This window comes from Acinonyx jubatus, chromosome B1 (assembly GCF_027475565.1).
Source record: "Acinonyx jubatus isolate Ajub_Pintada_27869175 chromosome B1, VMU_Ajub_asm_v1.0, whole genome shotgun sequence".
NCBI classification, from domain to species: Eukaryota; Metazoa; Chordata; class Mammalia; order Carnivora; family Felidae; genus Acinonyx; species Acinonyx jubatus.
Genome location: NC_069382.1, coordinates 192,639,600 through 192,661,139, shown reverse-complemented (window position 1 = coordinate 192,661,139; position 21,540 = coordinate 192,639,600). Strand labels below are relative to the sequence as shown.

The 21,540-nt window shown below is 41.2% G+C and overlaps 1 long non-coding RNA gene across 1 annotated transcript; it reads right to left on the bottom strand.

Moving 5' to 3' along the window:
- Positions 1-213: 213 nt before the first annotated feature.
- On the bottom strand, positions 214-21,338 carry LOC106975634 (uncharacterized). Its single transcript, XR_001430335.3, has 3 exons — positions 21,126-21,338; positions 19,250-19,437; positions 214-376 (listed from the first exon to the last, which is right to left on the bottom strand). It is a non-coding gene; the product is annotated as an uncharacterized LOC106975634 (long non-coding RNA).
- Between the last annotated feature and the right edge of the window lie 202 nt (positions 21,339-21,540).

Below are 21,540 nucleotides of genomic sequence, written 5' to 3'. Positions count from 1 at the left end.
TTTTTTTTTTTAACGTTTATTTTTGAGACAGAGAGAGGCAGAGCATGAACGGGGGAGGGTCAGAGAGAGGGAGACACAGAATCTGAAACAGGCTCCAGGCTCTGAGCTGTCAGCACAGAGCCCGATGCGGGGCTCGAACTCACGGACCGCGAGATCATGACATGAGCCGAAGTCAGCCGCTTAACCAACTGAGCCACCCAGGCACCCCTCAGTGGTCATACTTTTTAAACTAACAATATAGTTAGGCATGGAAGCCACAGCACCATCAGGAAGGAGAGAGGATTGGTGGTTAGGGGTTGTCCAGAGCCTCATGCCCTTCCACACAGGTGAAGCTCCTTATAGTCATGACAGGACTGCCCAATACACTTGCAGTCACCTAAACAAATGAAAAAAAAAACCTGTCAATTGTGTACATTCTGCAAAAGCATAAGATGGCAGACAAAAATAATCGACATAAAAATATTAAAAGACAAGTATGAATAGCACCATTTAACTTGAATTAAATTAAATTAATTTAATTTATTGTTTCTTGGAGATACCCATTGCCATTGTTTCATGGAGATACCCACCATAATCCTATTCAAATGACACAACCCCTCCCCCAAGAATTCTATACATACAGCATCTATGTCAGTCACTGAGTATATGGAGACCTATGACCCGAGGCAGAAGATTATTTGGATAGATTGGGCAATTGGGGGACTGTGACTCAGTGGGTGAAGCATCCACCTAAGGCAAACCAGACAATGGGCCCAAGGCAACATAGATGGGTTAGAGACCTCAGGAGCTATCCGGGAAAAGGATGCTAAAACGCAAACTGTTGGGTCCAGGACTTCTCAGGAGCTAGGTGATGCAGTCAAGGGTCGCTGGAGGTACCATAGCTTCATAAAACTCGCGAAAGGAGGATTTAAGAGCACTCAGCCAGGGTAGCAGCTGTGAGGCCATGGTGTATAAAACAGGTGTATTAGAGAGAGACCTTTCTCATCCATCTATATCAACGAAGCAGGTGCTTTTAAGGTACTAGGGCAGTGATTCTCAATCAGGGGTGAGTTGCACCCCCCAGAGATATTTGGCGATGTCTAACGATATTCTTTGGCTGCCACAACTGGGGAGTTGCCCCTAGCGTGTCTTGAGTAGAGGGCAGGGGTCCTGATAAGCATCCTGCAGATCCCTACAGTCCCCACGACAAAAATTTACCTGGCCCAATGTCAATAGCACCAAGGCCGAGAGATTTAGACTACAGGGATGTTTACATCCTTCTCAGAGTTTCTCAGTAGGTAAGAGGAAAAGAGCCTGCTCTCCATAAAGGGTAGGAGGGAAATTACATTTCATGGCACCTGACACGTGCCAAGTCTAGTACACAACTTCCTTTGAATGTCACAAACAAGAGTAGGTATAATGACATCACTTTACGGAAAAGAAATAGAGTCTCAGAAACAGAAGCAACGATCCAATAAATAACTCATCTTAGCTTGGACTTAAATCTTTTATAGACAAAGTCCAAAGCTGAGACCTTACTGGAAAAAAAGAAATACATTAGTTAGTTTTTCTAGTTTCAAAATGAAAATCATTTTCATCGATCGCTTATAATTTGTAACAAGGCAGGAAAATGTCACTGTGCTCATGACTGGTTTTATGTGCCAATAAGTTCAGTCTCAAGCTAGTAGCTTTTAATAAACGTAGACATCATGCTATTAGAATGTTTATTTAATCATTAAGTTTTATTTAGCACTGAAATATTAGGAATAGTTTTATCAGGGAGGTAGGATGACAGATTATTTTTATGACTGCCTAATTATTTTCCCCCAAAGTTTATAGATTTTTTATAATAAGCATATACTGAAAACTATAAAGTTGCCAGATAGGTATATTTTAATGTGGTATAAATATAACAATTGTTTCAAGATACAGAATAAATGGCAGATAATATAGATGTTTATTTGGGGATTCTTTGGATTAGCTGACCAGGAAACCCAAAATTCAATTCCATTGAATACAACCATTCCTGGCCTCCAAGCAACTTGCAAAATAGGGTTTTGTCCAAACGGATTCAAATATTTGTAATGCCTTCTTCTTAGGGTTGCCTGTGAAGTTTCTGTGAATAATCCCACAGCTAATTCGAATTTCATCTTTCCACAAATATTCCATCCATCATTATTGGGTGTAATATCCCCTACCCTTCTAGACCTAGAGTCCCTTCCTTGAATTGTGGTGTTCTAGTTATATCATTCTTAGTTTCCTCCCCAAAATTATGAGCTTCAAAGGCCAAGTTTTATGCTTATTCAGCTGTATATTTTCTTATCACCGAATGCAGTATTCTGCAAATAGAAGGAAGTCCATAAATGTTTGCTTTGGTGAAACAATTCTAGCCCTTGGGCCAAGGTGTTAACAGAGTGCCAGAATCCCAGAGAAGAAACAGGTGTGGGGTGTTGCAAAGAGAGTCTATGCTTAGCAGGCATGTTTATATTCAGGGTTAGTGGCCTGTATTTTTAATTTACCTGATTTTTCCACAGTATTGACTTTTTTCTTAAATAATTTCTTATTTAGATCTGAAGATCAGAAGTCTTTCAAGTTGAAGCCCTGCCTACACAGTCATTTATGAGCTGTACAAAAAAAAAAAAAAAGAAAGAAAGAAAATAAAGAAAAGAAAACGCCAAGGAACATTAAAAATCTCTGACATGAAAAATGTGTCACAACACGAGGTTTTAAGGTGGACCAAGTAAAGAAATACGAAGCTTTACATTTGCGGAGCTGCTCTAGGGGAAAGGTTTAGACTGCCCTGGCGTCAAGTTTAACCACACATCCAACAGGTGTTGGTGAATTGCATCGGAACAATGAGTGAAGTCTGCCATCTACAGGCCCCTATGTGTATTACAGCATAGGCTCCCGCAGCATAGGCTCCTGAGAAGGCAGGAGTCTTGGATAACAGGACTGCCCCATGATGGGATCTCAAAGACACAATCCCATGACAATCCTGAGACAACCCTATGTTGAATTATTTGGAGTCTATGTTTTGTTTCCATCCTTCAATATAGGTATATAAGCAAAATGTTAAAGCTAGCTAAAAGAAAAACTCCCATCCACCCCCTTTCCTGACAAATCATTACTTGACAAAATTGAAGATGTGAGCTTTCTGCCTCCGCCATTTTTATTTTTATCTTAGTGTTCTGACCTTAATTGACTCTATCTATGTCTATCTACCTAGGAATCGGTTAACTCAGTGCAGGAAACCCCTAGAAAGTTAACTCAGTGCAATTCCTACAGCGTAGGAAACTCCTAGAACTGATTTTGGTACGCCCTCTTGTCAAGCCCAATGTCTGGCACATAGCAAATGTTCCACAAAGATTGGATGCATGAATAATTACGGGAATAAAAATGCATGAATAAGAAGGCAAATCAATAAACTAATTATTTCTAGGTACTCTTGTTCCAAATTACCTATGAATTTATGAATAAAAAAATGAATACATGAACACATACATATTTATGGAAAATGTGAATATATATATGTATATATATATGCATATATGCATATATACATATATACACACATATATACACCTGTACCTCTCTGGGTATCTTTGTCAGTTGTTTAGCAACTTCTGTAATAAATCCAGGGGGTTGCCACTTTTTCTTAAAACCTTAAATCCGTATATTTAAGATTTTATAAATTCAGCTTTAGGGCCCCAGTTATGTCATGTCATCAGACCAAACGTTCTGAAAGATTTATCTTATTTATAAAGTAAATGTGGTACCAAGGTCATAGTTATTACTTCTCATTTATTTTATCCTTTCCGCAATTGACTGTCTAGCTCTAGTCAGAGGAAATGAGAGCCAAGGAAAAATGTTTAGATAAGATCATTATAGACAGAATGAAAAAGAAAGTAGAAAAATAAGGTAAAAATTGTTTCTCCTAAGAGACCTGGATTCTCTTCCCGGTTCTCTCTACCAACACAACCTTGAGGAAACTTTTGGGGTTGTTAATCTTGACTGATCTTTCAAAGGAAGGGGCCAAAATTCATCGTTCACTGTTGCGTGCCAGGCACTGTGCTCAGTATTTCCCTGAATTGTCGCATTTAATATGCCCGGCAGCCCCAGACTGGGAGACACAGACAGATACACCATTTGATGGGCATGAAATTGAATTTCCGGGAGACTGTTTCTTCAGGGTCACATTTCAGGAGGTACCGTGGTGCACTGGAACCAGCTCATACCAGCTTGTAAGAGCCCACTCCCCATTCAGAAATGCCGTATTGGTCGCTTGGAGTCAGCCACAGTGGAACTATTCATGAACACGTAGATCAGGGATTCCCACGAATCAGCCCCGACTCCTCCCCCAAGAGCGGATTGTTTAATATGTACCAGCACCCCCCTGGTTACAAAGCAATAATAAAAGTTTAAGAATAATTGACTCCAAATGCATGTTCTTTCAAATAGACCACAGTACCCTAGAGTTAAGGGATAGCCCATTTAAGATTTATATAGCAATTTATAGTGGTTAAAACAATACTGTTGTGTCTATGTAGATTCAATGAGATGAAGCTAATCTCTGTTTCTCCTTTCTTCTTCCCTGTTTCCTCCCTCCTCCTCCCTTCCCAGCAGAGCCCCAGCCACATCCTGGGGGCCTGCTGTGTGCTCAGTGTTTGACAGAAACTACAAGATTTACAACGCTGAAGGAAATAAGGCCTGGGTCGGGTAAGGGATTTAGAGAAAACCACGAGGTAACTAGGTACGGAGCCCTGAATCCAGAATGAAGTTTCCCTCCCTTTGATCTGCTCTGTGAGTCTCCTGGTAACTCCCCAGACCTAGTCCTCAAGTTCCGTCTTCTGACACGTTCCGGATACCCACACTTCTCCCTTTATTCATTTCTTCAACAAACAGCTGAGCACAGAGTGTGTGAGACACATTGTTTCCACCACTTAAGATGCAGTCGTGAAGTCAGGAGGGGACTGCCAGTCTCTGGCCCTGGCAACTTCCCCTCTGGTGGGGGACACAGAAGCCGCAGGGACAGAATAGCAAGACAGTCCAGCCAAAGGGGCTCGGGTTTGAATCGTAGGTGCACCTCTGTCTGTGCGACCGTGGGCCGGTTACTTAACCTCTTTGTGCCTCAGTTCCCTCTCATACTTTAAGAGGAAATAAGAACAGGCCCCACGTCTTAAGGGATTACATTTTGTAATTTTTTTTTTTTTTAGTATTTATTTGGGGGAGAGCGTGAGCAGGGGAGGGGCAGAGAGGGAGGGACAGAGGATCCGAAACGGACTCTGAGCTGCCAGCGAGAGCCAGATGCAGGGCTCAAACTCGCGAACCTCCAGACCTGAGCCGAAGTCGGGCGCTCAACCAGCTGAGCCACCCACGTGCTCCCATTTAGTAATGTTACATAGCATCTGGTACACAGTTAAGGGCTCCATACGTGTTAGCCACTACTTTTAAAGGAACAAACTAGTGACATTCTGTAGGGAGATTTACGAAGAGTCCTGAGGTTGGCATGAGGGGACAATTTTAGGTACGGTGATCAATGAAGTCCTCTCTGATGAACTAGTAAGACGCTGAAGAGGAGCCCATCCAGACAACACTTCCAGCATGAGGAACTGAATGGCTAAGCTCCGCAACGGGTCAAGGGTTTAGTGCTCAGGAAGTGTCTGAAGCCAGCGTTCTCGGAACACAGGCCGAGTGCGAGGGGATGAAGAAGGGAAAAAATCCTGCGAGGCAGTTATAGCCCTGAGTAGTTTGCACTGTATTCTAAAAGCAAAAGAATTTTTTAAAATGTTTATTTATTTTTGAGAGAGAGAGAGAGCAGGAGCAGGGGAGGGCAGAGAGAGAGGGAGGCGTAGAATTGGAAACAGGCCCCAGGCTCTGAGCTGTCTTCCTGGAGCCCGATGTGGGGCTCGAACCCACGAACCATGAGATTATGATCTGAGCCGAAGTCAGACGCTTAACTGACTGAGCCACCCAGGTGCCCTCAGATATTTTTTTTTTGTATTTATTTATTGTCAAGTTAGCTAACATACAGTGCCATCTTGGCTTCAGGAGTAGATTCCCATGATTCGTCACTTACATACAACACCCATTGCTCATCCCAACTAGTGCCCTCCTCAATGCCCATCACCCATTTTCCCCCTCCCCCCTAACTGCCACCCCCATCAACCCTCAGTTTTTTCTCTGTATTTAAGAGTCTCTGTGGTTTGCGTCCCTCTCTGTTTGTATCTTATTTTTCCTTCCCTTCCCCTACAGTCTTCTGTTAGGTTTCTCAAATTCCACATATGAGTGAAAACATATGATATCTGCCTTTCTCTGACTGACTTATTTCGCTTAGCATAATAGCCTCTGGTTCCGTCTACGTTGTTGCAAATGGCACGATTTCATCCTTTTTTATCACCAAATAGTATTCCACTGTGTGTGTGTGTGTGTGTGTGTGTGTGTGTATCACATTTTTATCCCTTCATCAGTTGATGGACGTTTGGGTTCTTGAGGTTCTTCCTTGGAGCATTTCTGCCCCTGGTTCTTGTCTCTTCAATGTGACTCTTCCTTAAGGCCCGTGGTTAAGGATCCCAGGGTCTGCCTGGTTTTACAGTCTTACCATTATTTGTTCTGTGGCACCTTTGAGAGATAATGAGCAACCCCTTGGAAATTGACAACATTTCCAAGACATCCTCAAATTGTTTGTGTCCTGGATCTTTGTCTTTGGTTTCTAACCCTTTGGCTCAATTAAATAAGATCACCTGGATCAGAAATCCACTGACGGTTCCTGCAAATTTGTGCATTAATCCATTTGCTGGAGAGAACTCCCAGTTATCATCAAATCTCAGCAGGCGTTTGACTCCAGAAGGAGTAAGGACTGTCAATTTAAATTGTCTGAAAGCCCACATGACCCTTGCTTTTACACCTTCCCATTTCCCATAAGCCTCCGTTGGGGCCAGAACCAGGAAGGACCAATTAAGTCTTCTCTGATCTCCAGCGAGGAATTGATTGGAAGATTCCTTGCCTTACAGGCCAACCACTTCTATCTCAGGATCCTCTTACAAAGTGGTAGTAACCTGGAGTGCTTGGGTGGCTCAGTCAGCTAACCATCTGACTCTTGATCTCATGGTGCGTGAGTTCAAGCCTCGCATCCTGGCTCTAGCATGGAGCCTGCTTGGGATTCTCTCTCTCCCTCTCTCTCTGCCCCTCCTCCACTCATGTTCTCTCTCTCAAAATAAATAAATACACTTTATATTTAAAAAAAACTGACAGTAACCTGCCTCTCCGAAGACAGCATTATTATTGTTGTTGTTGTTGCTATTGTTCGATGAGTGGGCAAACAGCTTTAAATTTGGGTTCACTGGGAAAGGCCTATGACCATAATCCTGGGATTACCTGCTTGCCCTGATGCCCCAGGCACAGCTCAGTGATCCAGAGTGGGCAGCCCAGAGCACCCGAATGTCATCTCCTAGTCTACTCACCCATTGTACTGGAAAGAGAATGAGAAGTTGCCTGAAGACTATTTCTTTTTAATTTTTTTAAATGTTTATTTACTTTTGAAAGAGGCAGAGACAGAATGAGAGTGGGTTAGGGGCAGAGAAAGAGGGAGACACAGAATCCAAAGCAGGCTCCAGGCTCCAAGCTGTCAGCACAGAGCCTGACGCGGGGCTCAAACTCACAAGCTGTGAGATCATGACCTGAGCCGAAGTCGAACACTCAACCGACTGAGCCACCCAGGCGTCCTTTTTTTAAATATTCTTTTTCTTTTTTTAATTTTTGGCTGAAGACTATTTCTACTGGGTTTATAAAAGAGGAACTAAGACACCTAGAAAAGGCTAGGGCTTATGACAGTTTCCCTACAGAGTCATATTAAACAAAGCAAAACAAGAACAACAACAAAAAGTTAAGTGCCCCAAGCAATGAACTCAGGTATTCCAGGGGCTTTCCATGTCACTCAAGCAACTCAGCAAGAATTCTCAGAATCCAGGGGCACCTGGGTGGCTCAGTCGGTTAAGCATCCGACTTTGGCTCAGGTCATAATCTCACAGTTCGTGAGTTCGAGCCCCACATCAGGCTCTGTGCTGGCAGCTCAGAGCCTGGAGCCTGTTTCAGATTCTGTGTCTCCCTCTCTCTCTGACCCCCCCCCCATTCACGGTGTCTCTCCGTGTCTCAAAAATAAATAAACGTTAAAAAAAATAATAAAAAAAAAAGAATTCTCAGAATCCAAAGTCTCCTATATCACGTGCTTGCCATTAATCTCACTAACAGCCCCATCCGTACACTCTTTCTTATATCTTCCTCCCAAATGTAATTAGTAACATATCTGGCTAATTCTAGAATTCTTTTCCCATGTCCCACATTATTCAGATGAGCTACAATAAAATAACAATGAACAGGAAAGAGAAGGGGCTCTGCCTGAACTGGCCTGGAGTCCCTGCTTCTCCTGCATACTCAAGCTCTTCTCCAAACCCTCTTCCAGACCACAGAGCCCAGCAAGCAGGCCCAGGGCTCTCCCTTGGGGTGGAGTGCTTAAAGGTCAGGTTCTCCTTAGGGGAAGGAAGGAAGGAAGGAAGGAAGGAAGGAAGGAAGGAAGGAAGGAAGGAAGGAAAAACCTGAGGCCCCTTGCCTGGTAATGAACCCTACCCTCATCTCACCAGGGCGGGAGGGACAAAATCTCCATAGGGTGTAGACACCAGGTCTTGGACCCTATGCACATCCTTACAGCATTTATTTTCCAGAATATTCCTTTTCACTGCCGTCTTTTCCTCCTCCTTCTCCACTATTGTAACCTGCTATCTATCTCATAAAAATGGAAGTTGGTGTTTTTATTATTTTATTTATTTTGTTTTTTATTATTGAAGCATAGCTGACGTGTGATTTGATGTTAGTTTCAGATGTACAGCACATGATCCCACCTCCTATACATAACTCAGTGTTCACCACGATACGTGAGGTCCCCGTCTGTCACCGCACAACCTTATTGCAATGTTATTGACCATATTCCCTATGCTGTGCTTTTCATCTCCGTGACTTACTTATTTTGTCACTGGAAGTCTGTACCTCTCAAACCTCTTTGTCTATTTTACTCTTCCCCCCACCCCCTTCCTCTCTGTCAACCACCAGTTAGTTCCCGGTATTTATGAGTCTATTCCTCCTTTTTTTGTTTGCTTGTTCATTTGTTTTGTTTTTCAGAAAATAAATGCAAATGTCATATGATTGCCCTTGTATGGGTGTGTTTTTATTCTCTTTGGAAACCTAATGATAATCTTTATTGTCACTGAGATCCTATTTTCAAGGACCATTTCCACAAAATGACTTTTAGAGGCGATTTGGTGGGGGGCGGGGGGGCAACAGGGATTTTTTCAATAACCACGGTGGAATGCAGGGACCTGGGTCTCAGAGGTGGAATTTTTGGGGAAGGTGTCCACTCTGGGCTGCTGTTGTCCTGACCTTGAAACATGCGTGTGGGAGCCTGTCTCATCGGCCATCTCAAATTGCCACGGAAAGAGGCGATGACAGTTTGCTTTCACCCAGTCCCTCGAGTTATGAGTAATTTTGCTAGACTCTTGTCATTTTCTGGCAGATTTCACGAAGTTGTGCTGAATTTGCAAACAAAGGCAAAAGGCAAACAATGGTTTAAGCTGCTTTGAGATTGCCTCATTAAACCACAGCCTGCTGGAAGCTTTCCGCTTTTAGCAATGAACACATCTGAGCTCTACAATGATGTCACCATCTAAAATTCTGTTCACATTGCTTTGGGGCGATAAAGCTGTCCCATGAGCAACTAACAAAATGATGATGATAATAATAATAGTAATAATAAATTAAATACACAAGGAAGAAAAAAAAGGAAAGAGCAGAAAACTGCTCCAATTATCAGGAAAGCTGAATTTCAGACCTACTGCTGCCATACCAGCCCTGTCACCAATTAGCAATTTCCTTGAGTTCCTCAAGACTCGGTTTACCTCTCTGGAACTTGGATATACTGACGCCCTTTCTGTTTGGGCATTCCACTGAGCTCAGCACTTGTTTCCTATCCAGAGAGGAGGTCATGTGCCGTGCTCTCCAGGATCTTCCATTTCAGAAGTGTGCCTTTGTGATTAGGTGAGAGCCCTTTACACGCGGCAAAGTCCTAAATGTGTAACATAAGATTCTCCAGAGTATTTTCTATTCCAGCCAATTCTGGCACAACCCACAGATAACAGCAAAGTTAAAAGAATGGCACACTGAGATGCAGGGAGGACTCTCAAAAGAATACAGTTTTATTAAAGCCGGTGGACAAACTATCTGGACCATGCAGATATTGTGAGATAGGTGCCCTGACCAATTCTGTCAGGTCAAGTTTATGATAAGAATGAAGTTCATTGGTGCTGCTGGTAATGGCAATTCTTTTGCCTTGAGGAAACACCCTCCTGCTTCCAGGCACAGTCTCTCACAGTGTCCCACCTGACATTTCCTTGGGCCCGAGTCATCCTTGTCCTGTGGGTGCTCCTACTGGTCAGTGTTCGGAACATCTGTTTCTTTAGATACACCCTCTATGTTCTCGGCCATTGATCCCAACCAGAGGCAGGCTCTTAGCCAGCCAGGGAGAGTTCCAGCATTGGCAGTTCCAGGTACCAAGGGGAGCACCATACCTGTCGGAGAAGGCTGATCCCCAGTAGCAGGCTGTAAGGGCACCCACACTTAATGTTTCCTTCTCCTTCCATAGCCCACAACCCTGCCTGAGAGGAGTATTTTGCACACTACTTCAAGTACAACCATGACACCTTGCAATAGCTCATGGCAATCTAAATGTTCTTGCCAAACGTAAACCAGTCCCTGGGTTGATCAGAAACATCACCAGCCCACTGCAATGGCCTGCCCCTTCCAGACCAAATCTGCTTTGTCAAATGGGCAAAGCAGCCTTCATTGGCTGTTTTCAAAGTCACCTTGCCCTCTATGTGGAGCAGAGTCCTGCAGATGAATGGAAAACTACTCCAATGACCACTCTCTGAGAAGTATGGCCCTGGTGGTCAGAGATTGGGGCATGACAGTGGCCAAAGAGAACAGGGTCCAACTCAAGAAGCAAATGTCAGTTGCACCCCATAGCCTAGGAAGACTAAGTCACAGCCAGAGACATGTTAGATGGAGGGGAAATTTACCTCATGGTACTCCACCTCCCTCAAATACTCACTACAATAAATAACTCTTGGAAATATCATTAAGTTTTCAAAAATATGCGGTATTATGCATTCTTCAGGAGCATTTAGAAAGAAAGAGCTAGGAAAAAAATGTCTTATTAGTACAGTGAACCAAGGTTGTATTTCCTATGAAAATTGACCCTTTAGCTATATTGGAAGTCTCCAAATATCTTGCTACGATTTCTACCACCTCCCTTCCTGAAAACAACACTTTCCAATAGGTCCTTGTCACTGTGGTCCCATTTAGCCCATGAAGAATCCAAGGTGTGAGCATTTCTTTCCAGCCAAGATTGGTAACTGAACTGGAATGAAGAAGCCGCAGCTCACAGTCTTAGCTCTCATTGAAAATGAACTTGAAGGGGCGCCTGGGTGGCGCAGTCGGTTAAGCGTCCGACTTCAGCCAGGTCACGATCTCGCGGCCTGTGGGTTTGAGCCCCGTGTCGGGCTCTGGGCTGATGGCTCAGAGCCTGGAGCCTGTTTCCGATTCTGTGTCTCCCTCTCTCTCTGCCCCTCCCCCGTTCATGCTCTGTCTCTCTCTGTCCCAAAAATAAATTAAAAAACATTGGAAAAAAAAATTAAAAAAAAAAAAAGAAAATGAACTTGAAGACCAAGCCCCAGGCAGCATGATGACTTTCAGTAAACATTTTTCAAGATCACGTTTCTTATGTTCCACTCTTCATACTCAGCCCATGGAACATTGAACCTTTGTTTATTTCATTCCTAATTATCCAAAGACTGTAATGGTTGTTTATTGATGGGTTGCACAAGAAATGTTTGTTTTCTAAAAAGAACAACAATAACAACAGCAACAACAACAAAATTTAGTGTGAGTTCTTTGTGTCCTCCTGCATCCACCCTTTTAAAATCTACCTTTGAGGACATTAGAGAAAAGCAACTTGGATAGGTAGACCCAGACTACAGGTTCTGTGAAACAGCACATCTCAGCCTTCAGTGTAGAGACGAGAGATCTAATTCTTGGAGAAAAATTAGAATATTTTCCCTGGGAGGTATTAATTCAATATACTGACTATTAGAATAAAACTGACGTTATATTGCTGAGTAAAATTCCCTGACTACACATAAAGATCCTTCTGTTACTAGGAGGATAAGAATTAGGGGTGTGTGTGTGTGTGTGTGTGTGTGTTTATTTATAACTTGAATCCATAACACAAAACGGTCACACATTAAAGATTGGTAGAATAATTGAGTAAATTAATAAGCAATGAAAATCAGTGATCGGGTACAAAGTACCCCATGGGGGCAGCCAAATTGAAAACTAGAAAATCATGAACTCAATACTCAAACCAAGAAAATGCCAAAAGCTTTAGTCAAGAATGAAAGGAACATTATGAGATAAATCAACCAAAATAATGGGAGTTAAGGATGCAGAGGGCATCTGGAGCAAGGAACACAGTTCTGGGTCAGACAAAATTCAGTTAATATTCCAGGACCATTACTTATAAATTGTAGGACCTTCATACATTTGCTTACTCTTTTTAAGATTAATGTCTATGAGATTCAGTGTAGATTTAGATCAAATTTTATCACTCAATATAAAGTAACATAAATGAATACAGATATTTGGTAGTATAACAGGCTTCTTGCTTGAGTCCCCTGAACTTAAGAATCCTTCAAGCTTGCTCACCATTATGTCACCAGCACAAGTTAAGTCCTGGTAATAGAATGGGAGTTTAACAAACACTGGAAGGATAGAAAAGCAAATTAATGAATGAGGAAATAAAAGATACTTATATAAACGAAATGCAAAATTTTGTTTTTACTTTTTTACCCTCACTTGGGAGGAGAAAGATGTATTGTTTGTAGTTGATTCTAACATTGTCTCCTGGCCCCCCAAATTTGGTAAGCACTCTCCTGGAGAGTATCAGAAGGGGATAGGATGAAATGTCCCCAAATTAATTGCTAATACTGTCCGATAAAGGAGAGATTTGTGATCCTAGCCCTACCCTTGAAAATTCTGGCAGTAAAAATTGGCGGAAAGAAAGGCTCAAACACCTGAACATGGACCTTAGGACTCTGGCTTCTTCTGAAATCTCTTCTCACAATTATTTTGTCTTCCATATGGCCAATGAAACATGTCTGTCTTTGGGTGTCCTTTTAAAAAACCAGTCTTGACAATGATCCAGAAAAGGACCCAATAAAATAAATGTTTTCTAATCTAAATTCGAAGCCGACTTAAGTGAGAGTTGGAAATAAGGTCAAGGGAAATGAAACCTTTTCTCTTTTACTGTTAAAACCAGTTTAGGTGGATATGATGAACTGTGTATAGAAGCAGCACTCAACAGGACCAGGCTGATTTTCCCAAGAAATCAGTGATTCTTGCTCCAGCGTGAGATCTTGACGACTAGACTTACTGCCGGACCTCAGGCACACCAGGCCACATCTTCTCTGTCACAGGGTGGATTCCTAAAAGGATGGAAGAATAAAGGACTGACCTAAAACTGCTCTCTGTTTTTTCCATAAGTCACCAATCATGGGAAAGGGTGTGGAAAGTGAAGAGGGACAGGAAGTTCACACTAATGGGTTTCCCTCCACATGGAAACGATAAACATGGGGAAAGGAAGTTCCTCATTAAAATACTGTTACTGGCGTGTTGATATTTTTTGAGAGGTATAGTGTAGACAGGGTGTGAAGACTTTAAAATAAAATAGACGTGGAATCAAATCACAACCATCCCATTCAAATCTTTGCAAGTAACCTGACCTCTCTGTGTGCAGATTCTACATCTGTAGAAGCATTCTGTCTACTCCTTTATGGAGGTGTTGAGAATGTATACTGTACTAACCATGGTTCCAGGCACCGTAGTCAAAGAAAATCATTGGAAAATTAAAATAATAATGACAATAACAACAATTATAAAGTTCTAATGCCCAAAAGGCTAAACCGAAGCAAAGAAAAAAAGGAAAACTCAGTTTCCTATGCAAAGTTGCTCTTAATGGTAACTAACATTTGGCAATAAATTGTTATGTGTTGAGAAATGCATCGCACAATTTATATTCCTTGCTTTATTGGGTAGCAATGTAATAACCACATGGTGTAAGTATTGATATCCCTTTATACAGAAATGAAAACTCAAGACGGGAAAGGCTACCTCACTTGGTTAAAATCAGTCAACGGGAGAGCAAGAAGTGTACACCTAGGTCGTCTGGATTCAGAGATTATTCCCTAACTACTATGGTGGATAGCCTCCTCACAGTCAGCGGGCAAAGAAAAGATTCATAAATGAATGCAAAGAAGGACCTCCAGGATGCAACGGGTCATCAATTTCAGCTCAGGCACCAAGAAGCCTTCATCATCTTTATAATCTTGCCGAAGGCTGATTCCATGTTTCCACAGGAAAGTTTCCTTTCCTCTTTGACCCTGGAAAAGTGATATGTGCAACGATGGATTCAACTTTGTACATTGAAAGACCTCAAAAAGCCGCTCCAGGAATAACAGGTCAGGTAAGTAGAAAGACTGATTCATAATGGGAATTTTAAAAAGTCATGCGTTTCAAAGGTATTTCAAATCTTGGCCAAGAGACAAGAAAAAAAAGACCTGATTGTAAGTTGCGCATATTGAAGAGCCCAAAACACAAGGATGAGTAGAATGTATAATATTCATTTCTCTCTCTCTCTCTCTCTCTCTCTCTCTCTCTCGGTAACTTTCAAGTTACATTTAGAAAGCGGGGGTAAATCCAGGAGAGAGATCACAGGGGGATGAGGCTGAAAATACCTTCAGATATTTAGGGCCAGACCCAGAGCTAAGATTTGGCAAGTCGCCCATAGAGAAAAAGAATAATGATTCAAAGTCTGGGAAAATATCTCTCGGTTTTCTCTTAAGGATTTTGTCATGTCCAAACTGGATAAAGAAGGCTAAGTCCTAAGTCAATAGCAGACTTATGTAAATAGTACATTGTTGGCATGGGTGAGAAGTGGGAATGACTGAGACATCCTGAAAGTTATTCTGTTTCCACTGAGGGAACAGGTTTAAGTGACGGAAAGTGAGATTGACTATAATACCCAGTTTGAGTAAACTAGTGTGAATTCATTACTATGGGAATCAGGGAAATTTTAAGGTAAATGCTTCTCCTGGGTGTATCTGGGAAAGGAAGAATGGCAAACATCTAACAAATGGATGGACGTAAACTTAAGGGTCTACATAATGTTTGACATCGTATTATTTGTTCAAGGATAATAATGATCTTCTTGTTGAAATTCAGTTTCTACATAGGGAAGTGGGGAATAAATAAGAAATCTCAATGCAGAACAGGCAAAGCGATATTCTCAGCTTTGCAGCTATTGCTGTGTTTTCTAAGCCTGTCAATCATCTGATGGGTTACTTGTCAGTGAACGTGCAGGAAAATAAGCACTATGTGAGGGAGTCTCAACTCCAAGCTTGAGGGGCAGTTTGGCCGCTAAATTGGTATGTGGAGTAGATTGTATTGTTTTGCTGAAAATATTAACTGATCTTCATCTCCCCCATCCCTACAAGACCCCTCCTTCATGCCCCTCCTTTAGCAGAAGAAAAGTCAGAGGGGAAAACCATTGTTTGGGAGAGGTAAGCTTAAATACTATATATTACATTATTTTCAGTGGGTCACTGGGTGAAAACTCAGAACTCTACAATGCATTTCAGAAGCACTCTCTACAGAATACTTGTATTTTTGCTCTAGATAACATTAAATGATACCCACATATCAGCTTTTATGGTTTCCTCAGAACCCTGGTTGGTGAGATTTTTTTTTCCTCTTAGACAATGTTAATGATTTAAGCAGGATTTCTATTCCCCAGACATCAGGAAGTTTTAAATGAAAACAAAAACAAGAAACAGGTTCATTATCCACAGGTAAACACAATGTACAACATCTGGTCACTTCTTCTAACTCGATCTAACCATTCCCCACCCCCTGATTTATTCCCAAGATAACAAATGATGATGAACAAATAAAGTTACTCCCTCTTTATTTAGAGCACTGATATTTGGGCTTCTAATGTCCTTAAAAGAAATATCACAAACCACAAAACAAACAAAACTATCTTGGTATAAGATATAGAGATATTCCATCTCTTATAAAGATTCCCAAGGAGATGAAATGAACCTTTGTGTTGTTATGGTAGGCATACCTCAAGATAGCCCCCCACTTGTATTTGTTCACAGGTAAGGGAGGAAAATGTATCCTGATAAATGACCAAGAAGCAAAATTATCCCAAATACCTTCGAGCATACATTATGAATAAGAATAACCATCAGTTTAAACCAAATTACAGTCAAATGCAATTTTATTAAAATATATGTATTATATTATTCAGAAAGTTGTAGGTTATGCTGCCCTAATAAATAACTCCAAATTTTGGTGGCTTGAAGAAGCAAAATAGTTGCTTCCTGTTCACAAGCCATTGTGGGTTGGCAGGGATGGGATCCTACTCCATTTCTGACTTAGTCCAAATTCAGGCTTGAACAGAGAGTCTCACTATTTGGAAGATCGACTTGCTCCATAGCACAGAAAAGGTGAATATGGAAAGTTGTATCCCAGATCCTAAGTTCTTCTGACCGCAGAAGACACACATATTTTATTGACCTCAATGAATGACTTGATCATGCCTAAGCTTGAATGTGAGGAGGAATTAAAATCTGACCGTGTGCCCAGAAGAAACCCAGAAATACTAGTGTGCAGAATTAGTGCCATACACGCTAAAAGAATGTTACCCAATGGTTTGAGGGCAGCTATAGGACTTTCCCCAGTGTAACATTCATGTGGTTTGTGACAATGTTCCATTTAGGCTGTCGGCTCCCCATTTATTTACTGATATTTACCTATTTTTAAAAATTAAGCATCTTCTTGATTCAGATTCAGATTCACCAAAAATCTCCAATTCTATTGGCATGAGAGATTCTTAAATGTAAAATTGCTTCTCTCAATTTGCTCTATTTTTTTTTTTTTTTTTTTTAGCTAAGCTCAGAGTTCCCTGTAAAAAATAAAATATATACAACTCAGTCTGGGAGAAAAGGTAATCTGGGCTGTCTTCCTGAGGGATGTCACATCAGAGTAAACTTTGATAGCATGGGTAGGTGTTACAAAGTCACCTGTATGGAGAAGTGACAAAAGGATCTATATTACAGACCAGAAAAAAAATATACCCCGCATGCTTGTGGTAGGCAGATTCTTGGAAGGTATTAATTAAAAACGCACTTTTTTTTTCTCAAGTAAAAGTTGACAAGTGTTCAAAAACTGCCAAGTTGTATATACTATTTAAGAGGTCAGAGATCTGGGTTTGCCTGTCCCAAGTGTGCACAAGGAAGCATAGAGATAGTACACATTCATCACTAAACCACGCACCTAAAAGGACTGTGGACGGTGTCTTGCAAGAGGTTTTGATATGCACAGAGGTGTCAGCAAGGAATGTAAACTAAATCCATCTAGAGAACTCAGAGCTTGCCCTGAGGCCTTGAGAGAACTTTCTCCTGTTTTCAATACGTTCTGCTTTCCTTGCATCTACTGTCAGAATATTGAAAAGTCAGACTGCACTTGCAAAAGGAGAAAGAAAATATAGATGGCTGAGTGTAAGGAGGTCAATTTGATAAGGATTTATGTAAATAACTATTAGTTTATTTTACAATCTTCTGAACACTGGTCTGTCTCCTTTTTACCATTGCCCTATTTAAATAATAGTTACGTACTCCAAAGTGTTACTAAGCACCCCTACATCTTTTTACCACTGAGGGCATACACATTGTTGAGAATAAATGGCAAGGAGTCCATAAAAACGCTTTTATTTATTTATTTATTTATTTATTTATTTATTTTATTTTTATTTTTAAAATATAATTTACTGTTAAGTTAGCTAACTTACGTTACATACAGTGTGCTCTTGGCTTTGGGGGTATATTCCCATGATTCATCGCTTACATACAACACCCAGTGCTCATCCCAGCAAATGCCCTTCTCAATCCCCATCACCCATTTTCCCCTCTCTACTGCCTCCCACCATCAACCCTCAGTTTGTTCTCCCCCCCAAAAAAGTAAACCCAAATAATCCAGTGAAGAAATGGGCAGAAGACATGAATAGACCCTTTTCCAAAGAAGACATCCAGATGACCCACAAATACATGAAAAGATGCTCAATATCATTCATCATCAGAGAAATACAAACCAAAACCACATTGAGATACCCCCTCACACCAGTCAGAGTGGCTAAAATTAACAACTCAGGAAACAACAGATATTGGTGAGGATGTGGAGAAATGGCACAGTTGGTGGGGATGCAAACTGGTGCAGCCACTCTGGAAAACAGTGTGGAGGTTCCTCAAAAAATTAAAAATAGATCTACCCTATGACCCAGCAATAGCACTGCTAAGAATCTACCCAAGGGATACAGGAGTGCTGATGCATAGGGGCACTTGTACCCCAACATTTATAGCAGCACTTTCAACAACAGCCAAATTATGGAAAGAGCCTAAATGTCCATCAACTGATGAATGGATAAAGAAGATGCGGTTTTTATATACAAGGGAATACTACTTGGCAATGAGAAAGAGTGAAATCCTGCCATTTGCAACAACGTGGATAGAACTGGAGGGTATTATGCTAAGTGAAATAAGTCAGAAAAAGACAGATATCATACATTTTCATTCATATGTGGAATTTGAGAAACTTCACAGAAGACCATGGGGGAAGAGAAGGGGAAAAAAATTAGTTTCAAACAGAGAATGAGGCAAACCATAAAAGACTCTGAAACACAGAAACAAACAAACAAACAAACAAAAAATGGCTTTCAAAGACATTCTAACTTTGAAGTCAAGCACCATAAGAGAAGACTATTTATCCTTGCTGGGGGAAAAAAATGTCCTTTGTTTTTTCAACCACTATATAATGAAATCAATAACTTCATCAGAAATGTGTAAGAATTAAATTAGATTAACCAGAGTAGAATATTTTACATTGGTAACAATTTCCTCAGAGATACTAAGACATTATCCTTTGCTGAACTCCTCCAGAGGGAAGAGTGAGTACCACTTAATTTAACATATGCCATTATACTCACTCAATGTCATGCTCTCCAACAAAGAGAATCTTGTATGCATTATCTTCTTTTCATGACCTTGATCCTTACCTCTCTCTGCGGATGAGCTGTTATAATCGTGACCTCCATGTACGGCTGCACAAATGTGCCAAGCTCACACTGGCTGTCAGTGATGCAGTTGGATTCATCAGAAGATGTTGAATTCAGCTCCATTCTGACACAGGTGGCTGTGGAATCTTCGAAAAGTCGTTGGCGTCTTAGTCTCAAGTTTTTCATCTCTAAAATGGGTATAAGTACGACTTAATCATCTAATGCAGTTGAGGAGAGGATTAAGCAGTAAAATAGAAAAAAGTCTCTCCATGCATGCTGGTTCTCTTCCCTGAACTTGTACTTTTGCTCCGTAGTCTGCTATAAAGTCTGTTATGTTTTTTATGTATTGTTCTATCCAACTTGATTGACCATGGAAGGGACTATCCATAAAATAAAAAATGATCATAGAAAAAGTATATTTATAACCTTATATATACATATTTAATATATTTCATGTCTGTTTATAAATTACCACTTAATATAGTCCAAGTCTGTTTATTCACATTATCATGAATGTAATCATATTCATATTATACATTAGGGCAATCAAAAATATATCCATGATACAGATTACATATAACAATAGAGACTATGAACATATAATGCATATGTGAATAAAAAATTTTTATATACTTTGTTAAGTATATTACATGCACAGTATGCTCCTATATTTTATATACATATCAGAACAATTTGGCAGAACTGGACTTGAGCAGGGTATAGTTTCTCTATGCAGAAAAACAAACATGGCTACTGCCCTTACTTTGGAGTTGAATATTAATGAAGGGAGAAGATAAAAACATCATCTTTCCTCACTTCCAGACACTTACACATGGGCACACATGTCTACTTGGAAACAAAGCTTTATCTGAAGGCAAAGGTGCTTGTGAGATATATAGGACCAATGTTCAGAGCCTTCTCTGACCAAATGGCAGCTCAATGGCCACTTGTCCTGCTGGTTCCTCTGAGGTCTAGGTTCTGACAATGATGACTGAGCATGCTTGTGGTTGGTGGAATAATTGTTCCCCAAAGACGTCTACATTCTAATGCCCAAACCTATGAATATGTTACCTTACACGGAAAGCAGGATTTTGTAGACGTGATTAAGTTAAGAGTGTTGAGATGGAAAGACTCTCCTGGATGATTCAGATGGGCCCAATGCAATGACAAGGGTCCTGGTAGGGAAAAGGAGGGAGGCAAGAGTGTCAGAGTCCTAGTGATGCAGACTCAAGCCAGGGAACACAGGCAAAATCCAGAAGCTGGAAAAGACAAGGAATGAATTCTCTCCTAGCGCATCTGAAAGAAACACAGTTGTGCCAACACCTTGATTTTAACCCTATACGATCCATTTCACACATCTGACTATGGAAATTTTAAGATAATAAATTTACTTTGCTACATGTAAGCCACTGTCTGTGGAAACTAATACAGTGCTGATTCCTGCAGGCACCAATGTTGCTTGACTAGAGTCTCACCATCATAGAGACTGGTCTCAGAATCTGCTCCAATTATGCGTTGGTCTAAACCAAAGTGTGTCATACTTGCCTGGCCGTTTGTGTCCTAGAAAACAATTGTCCTTTGCCCCGAATATTTCACACACTGTGAGGGTGTGCATCGGTTGTTGCTCATTTCACTCTTAGCTCACTGCTTCTAGGTCTCAACGAGAACCTACAGGGAAAGTGGCCCAGAGGCAATCTGCAAAACAGACTCCTTGTTCCACATAAAAGCAGTCTCTCTTCGCCTGTCCCATTCCAGACCAGGGCTCACACCCATTTGTTTGCCAATACATCATCATAGTATACAGCTCATGGTGAAAAGTAAATCATATTTGTTGAGCAACAGCCCAATCATGAGCCAGCCTTCCGCAGATACATACCTTCTTTCCCAAGTTTCTCCTAACACCACCCAGTGTCTTCTTCCTTGCCTCAACCACTACCCCTCCAGGCTACTCCACTTTATGCTTTGTCACAAGGCAAAGGAACATAAGCCCTCTTTTCCCTGGCTTCCTAAAATAAACACAATGTTATGGGTTCAACCGTCTCCCTCAAAAAGATGTGGAAGCCCTAACCCTGGGTACCTGTGAATGTAATCTGATTTGTAAATAGAATCTTTGTAGGTGTCATCAATGCAAGACGAGGTCATAATGGATTAGGGTGAGCCTTAATCCAATGACTGGTGTCAGTAAGAGGAGGGAAACTTGGACACAGATGCCAAGGGAAGACAGTCACATGAAGGCAGAGATCCAGAAGCCAAGGAATGCCCAAGACAGCCAAAAAACCACCAGAAGGGAA